Below are 19,139 nucleotides of genomic sequence, written 5' to 3' on the forward strand. Positions count from 1 at the left end.
AGAGTGATTCCAATGGCAAGAAATCCCCAAAATGCATCTCTAAATCTTATGATCATACAATCCAAAAGAAATTCACCATCTACCTCTAATCCGCAATGAGAACAGGACAGCTCTTACATGATCACATCTCCACGGGTGCATGATATCTGTTTCAGCAAATTTCACTTTCATCTTCATGGAAGCACAATCTGGCTTGGAAGCATCATAATACTCGATAGAGAAACCAAAGGTCTATATATGGCGGATAATCCACTGCTTCAAATCTGAATTACTTGATTTATATGAGATGAAAATTCTAATGGCTAATGTACATCACATTTTGCTTAGTCCTGTCAAGAGGATAAAAAATTTAATCCAATGGCACCAACAGCTTACAATACTTTACATTGTTCTGTGCTCAACCATGCGATCGTGGCTGGACAAAGTCTTCCAGCTTCTCCCATACCTTAAGTGCTGCAGGGAAGAGCGAGGGACAGGGAGGGGGAGGGAGAGGGAGAGCGAGGGACTAGGAGAAGGAGAAGGAGAGGGGAGAGGGATAGGGGAGAGTGGTGCATAGGAAAACCCTGGCTTTTCATGGGTCGTGGCTGGGTATTCATGGCCGTTGGATTTCATTTGGATCCAACGATCAGAAAAATTATGTTTCATCATGCTAGTTTTGATCTCTCTCTCTCTCTCTCTCTCTCTCTCTCTCTATATATATATATATATATATATATATATATATCCAGCATGTGGATGTGTTTTATCATTGATTGAATTAGGCATGCATAAATATGAATGATTAACCTACTTTGACTGTGTAAATACATAATGATTGCATTATTGTATCAATTTTATTGTAGAGACTAATCAAAACCATGCATAAAGTGCAATGAATATTGTTGCATATGAACCTTAAATGTGGTTGTATGTTTGCATTGGCACGATTAACAAGAGAGTTAATTAAGAAATCAAAATAAAATTAATTTTCTTGTGGCTTATTGAGAGAGTAAGTCTGGTACTAACGGTTATGTGGGATATTGTTTTAGCACGAAAAGTTGCTTTTGTCCCTCATCTACAAAACCCGCAACAAGAGGAACTACCATGATTTTTTCACGGTGTGGTAGGTAAGACTCATGAGAAAAATCTAATATATCGAGTTGCGGGAGGTTGGGAACTCTCTTTAAAATTATATTTTTCTTTCCGGAATAATCACAGTTGAGGCGTCATGCAAGTTAGTATGATACAATTGCTTAAAAATACAAATCTGGGTCATACCTTTATATTGAGAGAGTCTGTGTTATACCTACAGACAGATATTGGCAAGTGAAACAAGAATATGAATTACATATAGATAGAACATGGTATGCATCATTTAACTAAGAAAACGATAATTGAAGATAAGAAATTATTTATGCATGAAAGACTCACAACACTGAAATGATAAGTTCATGCATCTTGTATATGTTCATGTATTTTGTAAATGTTTATGCATGTGTATAATTTATTGTATTAATGCAAATCTTAGCATGAATGAATATGCATTAAATTGAATTATTATTTTATTGATAGCATGATTTTTATGTTATTGTCTGCTGAGTTATGTATTATGGTATATGATGCTATGTTTGAATGTGTTCTGATATCGAACATTATGCAAATATGTTTTTGCCTACATAGACTCGGATTGTCTGATTTCTTGTAAAAAATTTAGGTTTTGAAGAGATCGAGTGATCTTACGTTGTTCAACTATTATTGGACTTTGTACACTATCTATTGAGGTGGTGGTTTTGGTTATTCATGCTTTTAGGGTTTGGTTGGCTATCACATTGGATTTGTGAATGATTTCGTAATTGAACGATTGGATAATTTTAACTTTATTTAAATTCAATTCACACCACAAGAAAATTGTGGATTAGCGATGGACGCTATCCATCGCTAATTTGTCATTAATCCATCGCTAAATTGTTTAGTGATGGATAGCATCCATCACAAATTTTTGGTCGCTAATTAGCGACAGAACTTATTTGTCGCTACTTCTTTCGCTAATTTACGATAGATTAGCGACGGACATGATCTGTCACGAGTCTGTTGCTAAATAAGCATAGATTTGGTTTTGGGGTGGACATTATCCGTCGTTATTTTAGTGACGAATTAGCGACGGATAATATATGTCGCTAAGTTAGCGACGAATTAGCGATGAATATTATTCATCGTTAATCTGTCACTAAATTTAAAAAAAAAATGCTCTCTGTCGAGCGGTATTCTGGCAGCAATAGGCCAAACTTGTACCGCACCCCACAGGTGTTGCACAGGGTCATAGACCCGAGCGGCCCGAACCGCCACTACGGGGTCTTCTATACAAGGCAGTGGATGCACTTCTGAACCGACGCCCTTCCGGCCTAGTTCCTTCACTTATTCGTCGACCTGAAACCAGAACCCCCAATAGAATCGTTAGGTCGGGAGAACGAAAAGCCACGCTCGGAAAAGAAAACCACTTACCGGGACAGAAAGCTCGTTGTCGTTAAGAACGTCAGCGAAATTGGTGAAAGAAGAGTCATTCGAGACCGGAGAGGTCGGGACGGCTTGGTCTCCCAACGACTCTGACTCCTCTTCTTCCACTCGTTTCTCTGCCACGAAGTCATCCTCGTTCGAGAAGTCAAGGAGGCCATCCACGAAGAAGTCAGTTTAAATTGAATGACTGAGAGGTCGGTTTAAATTTTGCACAGGGAGAGAGGAAAAATTTTGTGCCCTAGATGGGTCAGTTTAAATCGAAAAGTAGCGACGAATTCGTGACAGAATTTTTTTGTCGCTAATCCATCGCTAATTAGTGACGGATTAGTGACGAAAAATGTTCCTTGCTAATTTCCTCGCTAAATAACGACAAAAAAATTTCCTCGCTAATTCCATCGCTAATTTGCGACAAAATTTATTTGACGCTATTTAAGGTTTTTCTTGTATTGAGAATTAGCGACAAAAAAATGTTGTCGCTAATCCGTCACTGATTAGCGATGGATTCGCGATGGATACCGTTCTGTCATTAAATTGCGACAGAGTTTGAGATATAATTTTTTCGTCGCGAATTCATCGCTAAATAGCGATAGATTAGCGATGAAAGTTTTTTCATCGCGAATTCGTAGCTAATTAGCGATGGATTCATGACGAAATTTTATTCGTCGCTAATTCCACAAATCATTCGAATGTTAGCGACGGATAGTTTTCTCTAGCTAATCTGTCGCAAATTTGCGACAAAAAAAATCCATCGCAAATTTTCGTCGCTAATTAGCTTTTTTCTTGTAGTGTCAATTGATATTAACTACTTTGATTTTGTATTTTAATTAATGTATTGTTTGATATTGTAACCGTGACAATTTCGATTTGTATATTCTTTTGTTTAAAAAAAATATTACAAGAAAAATCAAACTATAAATTGCGGTCATTACAAAAAATGTGCAATCACATCGCACCTTATCTTCCCTCAGTTTTTAATTACTTGAAGTTGGGCCATATGAGGGCATCATTATCTCCTAGAACTTGATATTTAAAAATATAATAACAATAACTCATACATGACCTAACACTTACCTCCATCGGTACTCCTCATTAGTCTCTCCTTCTTTGAACCATATATTGGATTAATAAATTTTGATGTTCAGACAGTTTTTAAACAAAAACTAAAAAACTACATCTCATAATCTATATTATGAGGACACGAGTAAAAGGACGGGACATATGTCATTTTTGTGCAATTTTTATTAAAAAAAAAATATTCAAAGGGACAAGACACAAGGGAAAGCTGAAGAGTCCCTGTGACAGCTCATAATGAACGACTTCATTTTTCTTTTAAAACTGTTGAACTTCGCAATGACATTCCTCTCCCCTCCATCCGTTCTGAGTAGCAGGAAAAGTTCTTTCCATTCAGGCAAGCCCCATAAATAATTATTGTAGATACTACTTCCTGGAAGATATAATTAAGCCCATATACTGGTCGAACCATTGGGGCCCACATTGAAATGTCAACGAGATCACACTTTTGTTTTTATTTAACAACAAGCTGGGGTTAAGCAGACTCCCACCTACATACATATTTTGAACCTCAGTAAAATAATTTTCCTAGGTAAGCCTTGTTTTTATACACAAATAGGCTCTAAAATTTCGCAATGATAATAAGGACCTTGACGAATTTTGATGCTTTCCATAATTGCTGCACAAATAAAACACAAAAATATATATATATATATATATATATATATATATATATATATATATATATATATATATATATATATATATATACTCGATTGTGAATAACTGCACAAAAAATAAGCTTTCCATAAATGCTGTACAAATAAAATACATATAAGTAACAGCAATATTGCGAATAGCTAATTAATATTCTATGGCAAAGACATTGAATGCCACAAAGGACGTAATCAACCAAGTATAAAATGCTCGATTTAGCTTATATATTCTAGGGCAAAGGCATTGAATGCCACAAAGAACGTAATCAACTAAGTATAAAATGCTCGATTTCTATTCAGACTTCAAACACTTAAGCGATAGAAAATGATAGTATACTAAAAAAACAAATCCAAGCATGCTTTGGGAGAGAAATTGACAGTGATGAAAACATGCCTTTTAACAAACACAGTACAGTAGCACACTTGAAACTATTTAGCCTGGAATGAATGACAGAAAAGGCTAAATTATATGCACCACAACAAAGAGATATTAGTTTAAAAACCGATAACAAAATTACAACTAAAAGAATTTGAGAAAGAGATATAAATATCATGTTAGCTAGGAACACTGTGTAAAATATCAGGTCATCACGTTAATTAGCTGTAAAGAGAGCAAATAAAATGAGGGAGGGTTCACCCACCAGACTTGGGTGAATGTTGAGTTAATCTGCCTCTTCAGTGAACTCACCCACACAATGGTTTCATATGCAATTTACTTCTCAATTTCAATCAGGAGGGTCCATAGCTCAGAGGTAGAGCATTTGACTGCAGATCAAGACTTTAAAGAAGGCTAAACTCCAAAACAACAAATCATAGCATGAGAAACATAAACATCATAAATCAAGCCCAAAAAAAGCCTTCGATTAGGAAATAAAAATTAGGTGCGTTTTTTATTATCGTCAATTTGTTAGGTGCTATTTTGAAAATTTTCCTTTCCTTTATTCACTTTCTAAAATGGCAACCTGAAATTAAAATTATAAACATTTATATTTAGTTCGATCCTTTTATTATTATGTAAAAATGTTGTTTATATAGACCTGTAAAAAGGGGACAGCTTTAATTGCTTAAATGGTGCATTCATTTTATCCTCTTTAATTCTTCATAAGCTTCTGAAAACTGTTTTTTACTTTGCACATCTGGTAGGAACGACTTGATAATGTCACCAAGTTGATGAGACTTCATGAGTTCGAAATCTATAGAGGGCTCCCCATGAGTTTCGGTTCTATAACGTCCTTTCAGTTTACTGGACTGTGTTCACAAGTTGTTTGTGCCCCCTTTCGTCTTTCATGCAACATTTTAAAATTTATAAAAAACCAAACCTTCATTTCGGTTATAAGGCTATCCAATACATATCTTTCTTTGTCTCTGCATTTACATTTATTATTTATCTCTTTTAATTTGTTTAGTTATAATTATATTGAAAACTAGATAATTTTATTATTATATAATAGCAATTATTGCCACCACGTAGAATGTCCATTTAGTCAAATGAAAAGGCTTCTAATTTAGGACAAATAGATTGATAATAGTGAGATATGGACCACCATTATCTGGCAATGCTTTTCCCATACACCAAGGAGTTTTCAATTTATTATACCCAGAAATCTTCTCGCATATATATATATATATATATCATTTGCTACCTCATGGGCAAGGAATCCTTTAATTGGAACTCATATGGGAGGGGAGGCTGTTTTAACCCAATTTAACCTCATGGATGTATTCAGCATTGTCAAAATAACAGCAATCGAGTCTTGGACCATAGTTTTTCTACATAAAAATATGTTCTTTTGAGATTTGAAAATTTGGTACATTATAGGCCGTTGATTTTTCAACCCTCGTAAAATCTAGCATTTATCTCAGAAAAAACTTGATCCAAATATCAGTTTATACTAAATATGTGGGGGCATGCCTGAAAGGTCAGATGTGCAAAAAAAATAAAAAAAAAAAACAAACAAAAATATTACAATTTTTCACTGGGGGTTCCTTACCCACTAAGGTAGCAAATATTATGTTACATGCACTTTTTCTCTTAGCTTGCTATAATAGGTAGGGGTGGCAATTTCTGACACGACCCGCCAACCCGCCTCTTAGGCGGGTTCGGGTTGGGCTTAAGCCAACCCATTCAATAAACGGGTCGACCCGTGTAACCCGTTTATTAAACAGGTCGGGTTCGGGTTGGGGGTATGCCAACCCGCCAACCCGGCTGACCCGTTTAATAAACGGGTTAGGTGGGTGGGTCGACCCGCCAACCCGTCTGCCCGACCCGCCAACCCGACCCGTCAACCCGACCCGCCAACCTGCCTACCTGCCAACCTGATCCGTCAACCCGCCAACCCAACCCGTCAACCCGACCCGCCAACCTGCCAACCTGATCCGTCAACCCGCCAACCTGACCCGCGAACCTGAAAACCCGTTTACCCGACCCAACCCATTTATTAAATGGGTTGGCGGGTCGTGTCGGGTTACCCGTTTATTAAACAGGTCGGGTTCGTGTTTGCCACAGCCGACCCGTTTAATAAACGGGTCGGGTTCGGGTTGAGGTATGCTGACACGCCAACCCGACCCGATTGCCACCCCTAATCATAGGTAGGTGCCTACTAACCTGAAAAGAACCCCTCATTATGAAAAACCGACTTAGGCATTAATGTAAGTAATTCTTTATATTGTTTGGGCGGGTGGCATGAGTGTAATTTTGAGCGCTGTCCCTAGGCAATATAAAGGTCAACCTAAGTGTTGTAATTATTTCTATGCTTAGTTTTCCTTTGCTCAATGCAATTTGAGAGCAATTCCTCATGTGAATTCTCCTCTTGGAGGCTCCCTTCCTCTAAATGCATTGGCTCTAACTAGTTAAGCCTAAGTTCCTAACTTTGAAGATTTGATCTTCTAACAACCCCAACCAAATCCCAAACAAGTTAAAACCACCATCACTACCACTCAACCAACCCAAACTCCCTACCCAAGCCCTCTTCTTTCTGCCCGATTCCCCTATTCTTTCTAGTAACTCTCTGTCATTCCCTACCTTCTTCCCACCCAATTTTCATTCAAACCATTATATATATATATATATATATATATATATATATATATATATATATATATATATATATATATATATATATATATATATATATATATATATATATATATAGAGAGAGAGAGAGAGAGAGACACACACACACACACAACCAAGATGGAAAACAAAAGGTATCTGTCTAAATTTTGCATAATTCATCTCATAGTCACCTGCATCATTCAAGGTAATTTCTCGATGGGCGAGGCTTTTTCTTAGAGATATTTTCAAAATTTATTTTTCTCAAAAAAAATCTTAGAAAAAATTCGGAAGCTTTAAAAATTGACAAAATGTAAATAATGATAAGAAAGCTAAAAAAAATTAGGTTTTCTATTTTTTTCTTGCAAAAAATAAAAAGAAACAAGTTTTAAAAGTTTTTAAAATATAAAAAACCAAAAATATAAAAACTGGACTTAGAATATATAAAAATAATTTTTTTTTAAAACTTTGCAAAATATCATGATAATATTGCAATATTATTGCGATATAGTTTGAAAATATTGTGATATTTTGCCAATATTATTAACCTAGCAGAAAATGGCGATAATATCGAGCTATTTTCAAATATCAGGACAGGTTTGTCTACATGAAAAAAAAAGTATTGTGTTTTTTTGTTGAATTAAATCTATTACATACAGGTGATAAACGGGAATGCCCTTACTTTGATAGCCCCGCATTGATCTAGTTTATAGCTAAACCAAATGCTTTTGTTTGAAGCCAAAATCCTCCCATTGCAAAATGTTTTCAAGACTTCCAATCTTTGGAAGGAGAAGATTGAAATGCTAGTGTGGGGGAGGGGAGAAAAAAAATGGTGAAGAGAAAAACTGTCAGAGAAAATGGGGAAATGTAATCTTCAACTCCTACTTGACAGTTTCTAATTCATGGTTTGCATGGTATTTGAAATTTTCAACTATTAAAACATTACATCGAACGTTTGTGTCTATTTTGAGTTATAATTTACATACTGAAAGTAATTGGGAAACTCAAAAGAAATAACATGACATGAATATCAAAAACTATATTTTATGAAAAGCGATTAAGTTGACCAAATAACAAAAGGTACTTGTGATATGCTGTCTCAAGGAAATGAATAAAGTGAGCACCTTCAAAATATGCTCAAAACAAAATTGAACAAAGCACAGTAAAATAGTCCCAAGCAGACTTCGTACCAAAAAAAAAGCTTTTGCACCACTGGCTCCAGATATTTGATGAAGCTGGTTGTTGTGAAATGGAAAACCATTACATCTATCATCAGCAAGCAGTATATCCTAACATAAAAGCAGCAGGATTGGAATGCTCGACATTACAAAATTATTTATGAAATCAGATGAAATTCCTGCTGCTAATAAGTTACTTAAGAAAGATACAGTACTTGAGTGTTGAGCTATTAATTCTAACTTGCAATGACTATGCAGTTGAAAAAGAAAAGAAGAAAAACTGACTAAGAGGAGAATGTCATCGTATTCATACTTATTTTTTATAGAGATGGAAAAGAAAGTTGATGGTTGGGAGGTCAGGTGACTTGTTTTTTCTGTGAAAACTAGTATTGACTGCTGAGTGGGGATAAGAATACATAAATATGGAAACATGGAAAGGATGTGACTGATCCAGATCAAAATCTCAATTTTACACAAGAAAATCAGGATCAAGTTGGATATGAAAATGTGCCCAGTTCCACATAGAATCTCAATGGTTTATCATGCCAGATCAAACGTGTTAGATACATTAAGAGCCCCATGTGGAAACAAATTTTTTTACATACAAAAATATGAGCATATCATATATAAACCACTGAAATTAAAATTATGTACCAACTAGGCATTTTTAATATCTTTTTGGCAAATCGAATCCTACAGATGTATTTGACACGAAATAGACACTTGAGTCATTTTTTTTATGAAAAGTATGATTTTTTGAAGTTCAAATATTTACAAAAATGTTAGAATGTCAATCTTCATTTCTCAAAAGACATGCTCACTGTCATAATGGGATGATGTAAGAGCCTATCTCTACAAAATCAATGATGTAGAAATAGTAAAATTTAAAAAAAAAAAAAAACTGAAAATGGGAGTTTGTGCGCTAATTTGTAAGGTTCTAGGATCGATCCTTTTAGGAGGCCTTAATGACCATACATAGAACCTATCCAATTTTCACAGTGAGATGGTTGGCTGTTCACGGATTAGCTGTACCTATCGTTTCTTTCTTGGGGTCAATGTCAGCAATGCAGTTCATCCAATGATCCACTATATGTATAATATATATATATATATAGAGGGTAAACATTTGATAATTTATTGAAAGACACATATTTAATCCTATTGATAAGTCGATGTAATCTTTAATTAAGCAACTCAATTAGCTTGCGTGCTATGCTTCTCAAACTCCACGTCACAGGCATGGAATTATAAAAGTCAACTTTGTAAAAAGTCAAAACTATCTTATGATCTCTCTCGTCACGCTTGAGTGAGAGATACTCTTGAACGTCATACAGACGGCTGATGGACCAGCTTTCTTGTTCTGCCGTTCATCTCTCTTCCCATATTTTGACTAATTGATTTTTTTTTTTGTAATATTGCCTTTAAATGTTTCCAGGTACTGACAAATCTCGGTTTGTGAAGAACGTTGAGGTTCCTAATGGCAAATCTTGATATTTAATATGTCAAAGTAAATCTTGGGAATCAAATTTGTGACTATGAATTACTTTTTTTGTTTAATCTATTACTCAAAGAAACCGTGTCTGTGATCGAAGACCTGATTGCACTGGCTCAGCCTGCTATACTTATGATCATCTTTCTCGGCTAGGACCCTTTGCCCGTTGAGCTTATGCAGCCGCGACTGAGGATGCACGGCACGCGCCCTTGTGGCGGGCTGTTCGCAGCACCGCGTGCTGTGGCACCGGCCTGCGGGCTCCCCATCCGGCCCGTCTTGAAACACGGACCAAGGAGTCTGACATGTGTGCGAGTCAACGGGTGTGGAGGGTGTAGGCTTGTGCAAGTGGTGACATCCACAAGAATCGAACCTCGACCACCCATCTGACAGCCAAGACCCAACCCCACTAAGACAACCCCCTTGGGGCTACTATGAATTACCATGTTCGTGGCCTCAGATTTTTTCCAACTTGGGCAACAACTGAGACCTGACCAAATTCATGAACTTCTGAGTAGCCAATAACGGGCATGGGGGAGTTCATCAACTTGGTTGCATAATTACATTTATGCATTGCCAAACGCAACCATAAGGAATTAATCAGCAGTCGAACGTTATATTGTTACATAATTACATTTGAAAATCATTTTAATCCTCTTGCACATGGGCCTAAAGAGATATCTGGTAGGGTCGGCCTAACCCCATCTGGCCTTTCAAAAAAATAAAGCTAACCTAGAATTTAAAAGCAAAAACACATTTTGAAAGAAAATATATTCAACAGTCTCAAAGAAAAAGAGGGTGATATAGACCTCTTTTTTCTTTTTTGAACTTGTGTATCCATGGTTTAAAAAAATGAACAATGACCATATTGTACCACAAATTTGATGTATTTCCTCAAATGCCTCACAAATTTTGAAATTCGCCCGATCCCCAATTTCATAGGTTCCTGATTTTTTAGGACCCAGCATGAGTGGATCTCTCGATTTTTGCTCGCAACGCTCTTCTGATCTTGCTAAATCTCACTAAAAACAACTATGCACAATATTTTCATAGAAATCATGAATTTAGCACAATAAATGAAGCAAAAATGGCCATTTTACATCCCAACAAAGTAGATTCGCATAATGAACGTGTGCATCTTCTCCGCCTTGCAACCCCTATGTGAAATCCCTTGTGAATTTAATCAAGAATTTCACGTTGGTGGTTGTGAAAGTCTACTTTTGATGCAAAATTCATGAACTTTCACATGCTTTCAATTTTAAGTGATGCAAGATTTTGTTTAAACGTGCAAATTTACATACATACATATATATATATAGTTGTTTAGAGTGTAAATTTCGTTAAGAGTTTTACGTTGGTGGTTGCAAAATTCCTGAAATATGCAAAATTCTTAAAAGGTTTGTGAAAATCACGAAGTTTTGCATGAAGTGATGCAAAAATTCTTTTCGGCGTGAGAATTTCGCAAGCATTAAATGTGATGTTTTGTTTCTTAAACCGTTTATACACAACCCAAGGCTATTTTTGTATAACATAGGGTTCTTATAGTCCTAAAACCTATTCCTTTTCGACAAAATTTTTGAAGACTATTTTCGAAGAATATTACTGGCAGACATACACATCGGTGGCACTTTATTGGCAACTATTTCATCCAATCCTTCGAGTTTTTTCGATAAAGTCATTTTCTATGGGTGAATCAAGTGTAAAAACAATGTGAAGTGGCGGTTAAAGAATGGAAAAAGGAGGTCTGCATATATTTTACGAGAAAGACCCCATGAAGTCCACTTAAAATATGCAAACCATTGTTTTGTAAGTACTAAAGTTTGTATAAAATATATTATGTCACTGTAAATATGTTTTTTATATGCAGTTTTCATGAGAAATTTGTAGATTTTCTTATATATTGCAAATAATAGTGATTTTTCTTCATATTTGCGGATTTTTATAAGAGCATAGTATAAAAGCAAAGCTAGGGTTTTACAAAAACTAGATTTTTGTCGTATCTAACCAGTGAGAAATTATGATCATTTTCTAAGTCCAAGCATTGGCGGTGAGAAGATCGGTAGCACTTCATCGATAGAAAATCATTAATAGTGAGTTTTTCGGCAAGTGCATCTTATGGTATGGGTTGGATAGAAAACGAAAGTCCACAAGTTGTTCGTAAATGTTGTAGTTGATCATCTGAAAATGTGTTTTCATAATATAGAATGTAAATAATGGTTATTTAGAATCGATAGAAGGTTTGTGACTTTAGCAAACTATGATAGCCAGATAGATGTGTTGGATGATGATGATGTAGAATCAATGATAATACTGCATTTTCTCCTCATCAACATAGAATTGGCGTATCTCACAGCCAGCATTGAATCACATGGTATGGGTGGGATAAGAAAAATCAAGAGAATAACACAAAGTATAGAATCGACTATGGTATACTGTGTTTTCTTTTCATCAAGGATGTGGTGATATGCAGCATTCTTGAGGCCCAAGAGATAGAAGAACCTATGCACATATTATATTTTTTCTTCATCGAAGAGACAATGAGAAGCAACATTCTTGTGTAAGACTAAAATACATGCAATATATAAGCGACTTCATTTTGTAAAAGAACAAAATGAATACAATGTATTATCATTTATTCATTTTGTGAAAAAATGGCATAAATGCAATGTATAAGTGACTTCATTTTGTGAAATAATAGAATAAATGCAACATATGAGCAGCTTCATTTTGTAGAACAATGAAATGAATGCAATATATGAGAAACTTTATTTTGTTAAAGAATTGAACAAATGCAATGTATGAGCGACTTCATCTTGTGAAAAAATAGAATGAATGCAACGTATGAATGACTTTATTTTGTGAAAGAATAGAATGAACACAATGTATGAGCGACTTCATCTTGTGAAAAAATAGAATGAATGCAACGTATGAATGACTTCATTTTGTTAAAAAATGACCACTATTTACGAAGATGAGAAAGTCCACATAAAATATATGATATATGACAGAAAAATTTTTAATTTGAAATGAAGTTTGAAGTGTGTTTGAATTGCATATTGAATTATATAATAACAAAAAAATCGATTTGAAATGTATTTGAATTAAAGATTGAACTTTGCAATTTTTTTCTAAATATGTGGATTTTTTTATATAAATTTTCACATATACATGCGAGTTTCTTTCAAAATAAGCAAATTTTCTTCTTATATATAAAATTTCACAAAAGAATAAAAATTTTGCACGTATATATGTGCAAAATTTTGCAAAAGGATGAAAAATTTGCACGTATACAAAATAAATCGCACTTATTCAAAATAAGTGAATTTTTCTTAAATTTGCAAATTTCTAACTAAATATGAGATTTTTTTGTGTAAATTTGCATGTATACATATGAATTTTTATACATACTAATTTTTTATGCAACTTTGCACATATAAATGCAAATTTCCTACTTATAAGCGAAATTTCAGTAAATATATAACATTTTTGCTTTAAAGTTTATTGTCACAAAATAGATCCGCATGTTTAACAATTTAACAATACATACAAACAAAACTTCTAAAATTTACAACTAAAATTCATCCACAAATATAACAGAATAATTATAAATCTTGTGAACCTAACATGCAAAATTACAACCAAATTTTAAATACAACCATGAATAAACTTTATATCCAAATGGAAGGTTTTGTTCATTCTATCAAAATTATACCCATGTTTTTCATTGTCAAAATATATATATATATATATATATATATATAACCATCAATGTGTACTCCCAAAGATTGTCCAGAGCTCAACTAACTTCTCGTCATCTAGCATATCTTATTTCGATGCCCTATCTTCCTCCCCGTCAACCATCTCTTTGGCCCACTACAAATAGACCTTCTTCGTCTCATGTTTATACAAATTCATCATAGTCTTCCGGTAAATAGATACATCATTCTGAAAAAAAAGGTTATTAGTAAACAACTAATAATTATAGCTTACATGAAAAAAACATACAGCATACCTGCGTTAAATTTAATTCTTCGCTTAAGCCTAAGCATTGCATGTACACTAGGACATATTTCACAATCATCCCTGTAAGAATCATATACAAAGACAAGGATAGATACATGTATGAAATGAGTTATTAAACATGTGCAAAGTAACTATGAGTTCGTTTGTCAAACCACCCTGCAAAAAAATGAACCTACAATACAATATTTAACCTAACAAGTGCTTGAGAAAAGTAAGCATATTATTCAATAAATAATGTTATTTTACCACATCTCCAATGTTTTAATCAGCAAGATATACATAACAGAGATAAGAGATTAAAACAGTTCATTGAAAAACATTATATACATTACAAAGAAGTGATTAATTAAAAACTAATAGCTAAATACTTTTCCAAAACATAGAATACTCATACATTCTTTTATGAGTGTTGTAGCTTGTTATGACCAACCTCACCACATACTCTGAGCTTGTATAACATCATATTCTTGTGTTTTGTTCTCATTCTCTTAACCTTACAGTGTCCTAGTTTACGTCCCACTTTTGGTGGATACACAGAAATAAGGGTTGAAGAAGCAACGTGTGGGACATTATCTGCTATCGAAAAGAATGGATATGTACTATATGCAACTCAATACGATTCAATTGTGAAGAACTTGTCATAGTAATCCTATGGCAGCTTACCTTCGTACGATTGATTTTTTTATATATTATAAAATCTTATATACACATCGAAAAAAAATGTTATAAGGGTTCTTAATTTTTTTTATCATGGAGATCACATATGTATGGTTAGATTTACCAAAACAAGCTTTTTAAACATGATTTTTAAAAGTGATTGCACCTACCTCCTTCTCATATATATATATATATATATATATATATATATATATATATATATATATATATATATATATATATATATATATATATATATATATATATATATATATGGGCATGATGCTAAATGAAACATGGTATTGGGTTTTTTATTATAGAGCCCAAAAAGAAATGTAAAGTCCCTTCAAAAGGTTGCACATTTTCAAAAGAAACCTAATATCTTTCAGTAAATTTCAAAGAGACATAAAGTTGCATCCTTTCATCAAGCAAGGTGTCTCTTTGAAAATCTAAGACACCGCTTCCCTTCACTTTTGAATTAGGATATTACAAATTACTAATTTTGACATCCCCTTTTAATTTGTAATTCTTAAAGAGGATCTGAAATTTTTGAACTTGTCTATGAGCAATGGCTAGGTGAACATATTTGCAGCTTGCTTATTGCTTGGCATGAATTCCAACATGATTATTTTTTTTTCAACTAATTCTCTAATGAAATGATAATGAATCTCAATGTGCTTTGAGCGGCTATGGAAGACTGGATTTTTTGTCATCGTAATGGAAGATTTGTTGTCACAATTGATGATGGTCAGTCCTTCAAGCTTTTGCTGTAAATCTAAAAGAATTCTTTTAAGCCAAACTGTTTCACTTGCTGTGGTAGCTATAATATATTATGCCTTTGCAGTCGACAATGCAATTGTATTTTGCTTTTTTGATGACCAAGATATGATTTTGGATCTCAAGCAAAAGACATATCTTGAAGTACTTTTTTTATCATCTACTAACCCTACCCAATCACTATTCGTATAGCCCACAAGTTGTGTTGTTTTCAGCAACATATTTGATTCCAAAATTTTTTGTACCTTGCAAATATTTCAAAATTCTTTTGGCTGCTGCAAGATGGAGTTTGTTTAGTTCACTCATAAACCTGAATACAAAACTAACAACATTTACAATGTTGGGTCTTGTGTTAGTAAGATAAATCAATGATATGACCAAGCTTCCATACATAAAAGCATTCACCTTTTTAGCACCATCATTTTTTGTCAGCTTCTCATTGACACTCATTGGAGTGCTCATCGGCTTACAATTTAACATGTTAAATTTTTTCAACTCTTCAAGATATTTTTCGTGAGAAATAAAAAAATTTTCTTTCTTCTGCTTGACCTGTATTCCAAGGAAATATTTCATAATTCCTAAATTTGTCATTTCATACTCCTTCGTCATGTTCTCTTTAAACTTGACGACCATTTTTGTATTTGATCCAACATAGATCAAATCATCCACAGATAAGCAAACAACTAGAAAATCTTCTCCACCTCTCTTTACATGTAGAGATGGTTTGCTTGGGCTTCTTTGAATTGGAGCAATTGCCATTAAAGAAACCAACAAAAGCATTCTAAAAACAAAGACAACGTCTATTTAAAGTTTAAACATCTAAAATCATCAAAGATGTCTCCAATTACAATATATCAACATGTTGGTAATCAAATATAGCCCTTTTGATTTCCTGTTAACTTTTAAACTGGTCAAAGTTAATCTATATGCTTGTTTTTATAGGAATCACTTCTTAGAGCATTTGATTTTGATGCAAGGATAGGTTTTCATAAGGTTTCAAAAAACAATGGCCTACAATTTTCATAAATTTTTTAGGCTTGAATACCATTTTTTCATGCAAAATGCATGATTCAAATGTTGATTTCTAGTAAATCAATCATGTTGAACACATCTATGGGGTTAGAATTTCAAAAAAAAAAATACTAAAAATCCATTAACATGTTTCATTTAGCATCATGCCCATTTTGTAGGTTTTCATTTCCCTATATATAATATTATATATATGGGGTAATATTTGCTACCCTCATAGGTAAGGAACCCCTTAGTGAAAAATGTAATATCTTTATTTTTTTGCAATCAAACCCTCCGGATGTGATCTAAATGTTAGGTTTAGTAAAAACTGACCTTTGTATCATGTTTTTCTGACAAATATGTCAATTTTTATGAGGATTGAAAATCAATAGCCTATATGTACCAAATTTTTAATCCTCAAAAAGCATATTTTTACAGCAAAAAATTTGTGACCCAAGGGTCGATTCCTACTATTTTGACCATGTTGAACAAATCCATGAGGTCAGATTTGGTCAAAACAATTAACCCCCCTCCCTCTTCCTATGAGTTCCAACTAACGGGTTTCTTACCCATGACGGTAGCAAGTGCTATATATATATATATATATATATATATATATATATATAGATAGAGAGAGAGAGAGAGAGAACCGAATATCATCAGATGCTATTTGTGTCTGATGATATCAGACCCATCTTAGCCATCTGATTTGCGTCTGGGGCATATATAAACCCTATTCTTTGGATTTGCAGGCCGAGATCATCTTTTTGGGGCAGATCTAACACCCAAATTTGGTGAAACTTGTTGGCTATTGTACAACAACCAACGCCCATATCTTGGTATTTTCATTTTGGATTTTTTGATATTTTCTTAAAAAGTCATGTTTTTTTATATGTTTAGAATTAGATAGACTAATATTCTTATTTTTTTTTAATCTAGCTTCCCAGTTTTCCCCCTTTCTTGTATCTTTTTTATGATGTGTGGTTTCATTTTAAGTTTATTTGATTTATTTCTTAAATCCTACTCCCAATGTCTGATTTTTTTCGTATTTGATAGCATTCTTAAATCCTACTCTCAACGTCTCAGGGATGGATCAATCTGAATTTTCAAAATGTTGGGAACATTGTTGGGATCTCTAGATTTATTGGTTAATAGATTTTTTTTAATTTAAATTATGCAAAGAGATGATACCTAAATACATATACAACCAAGAATTTTATAGCATCTCCACCAACATAACATACTTGTTCAGCTGCAGAGTACTTAAACAAGGCTGCCGTAGCTCCCATTGAACCATGCGGTTATAGGTACTCTTATTCTTTCTTGTTGCCAAGCAAACACAACAAAGAATCAGAGTACCTAATAACCAATCCCAGCCATACGTTTACTTCAAGGCAATCCATAGCACCAAAGTATAGTCATGGTTGTAGCTTGTTTCTGAAGAACGGGGCACAATATATTGCTTCTTTGGAGCAAGTTGAAGCAGCGCAGCTGTCAACCATGTTAATCTGTCATTTGACAATCTCAGTTGATTTTCAGCTTCATATAGTCTTAATAGCCAGACTCAATCTCTTCATGCTTTTGGTAAAATGCTTTTGAAAAACTGAAACAGTTGTAACATACGCTTTTGGTAAAATGAAACTGCATTTTTGCTTTCACTTAGCTGGAATTTGCTTTTACTTAAATGAAACTGCATTTTGTTTCTTCTGAGCTTTTAATTTCTTTGAAAGCATCATCATTCTGTAACCTTGATATTTGTTTCAATGTTTGCAAGGTAAAAGAATAACTAAGATATGGATACAAGTCTTTTGATAGTAATATAAACATTGGAGGAGATATTCAAAGTAAGACAAATGTTGGTAATTATGAGAATGTAGATAAGTATTCATTTGAATACAAATAAAGAATTTATTTCACCAATGGATGAAGAGCAAGCTATCGACAGTCATGTATCTATTTTGGATATGAATGACAGTGATATTTACGATGAAGAAACAACCAAAGAATACATTCCAAGTGTGTTGATACAGTATATACCTAATATTGGCATCGAATTTCATAGCGACATGGATGCGTATAACTTTTACAATTGTTATGCTAGGATGGGTGGCCACATGAATCAATCCATGCAGCTCTAAAAGAATTCTGGAACTTTGATCAAGATATGGATTAGCTGGACTAGCTGTTGCAGCAAGCACAAATGCATATGAAGTTATCATATCTGATGGGAATCCTCGAGTTGTTGACAGTATCCTGATAATTGACTGATTTTGCAGCAAGCACAGACTTGTTGAGGGTGGATGAAAATATGTAGAGGCAGAGGCATAGCTTGGGGGGGGGGGGGGGGGCAGGACTGGGCTGTAGCCCAGTCCAACAGTTAAATTTTTTTTTTAAAAGCCCAGTCCTAGCCCAGCCCTGATTCCATATGAAATAGATTTTATCCATTTTTTGTAGCCCAGCCCAGCCCTGACTGCAGCAAATAGTTTGATTTGTCCATATGAAATAGTTTTTTATTAATAATTGCAGCCATTTTTATTTTATCTCAAAAAAAAAATATCGGGGCGCTGCCCCCGAACCCCCAACTATGACACCAAATTTTGTTTTTTTGCTACACCCCTGTTTGCCCCCCCCCCCCCCCCCTCACATGAATCCTAGCTACGCCACTGTGTAGAGGCCTCTGTAATTCAAAGCACTTTTTTGTAACAAGTACCTAACTGTGGTTGGATAATTCT

This window comes from Nuphar pumila, chromosome 4, assembly GCF_984573655.1.
Source record: "Nuphar pumila chromosome 4, dmNupPumi1.hap1.1, whole genome shotgun sequence".
NCBI classification, from domain to species: Eukaryota; Viridiplantae; Streptophyta; class Magnoliopsida; order Nymphaeales; family Nymphaeaceae; genus Nuphar; species Nuphar pumila.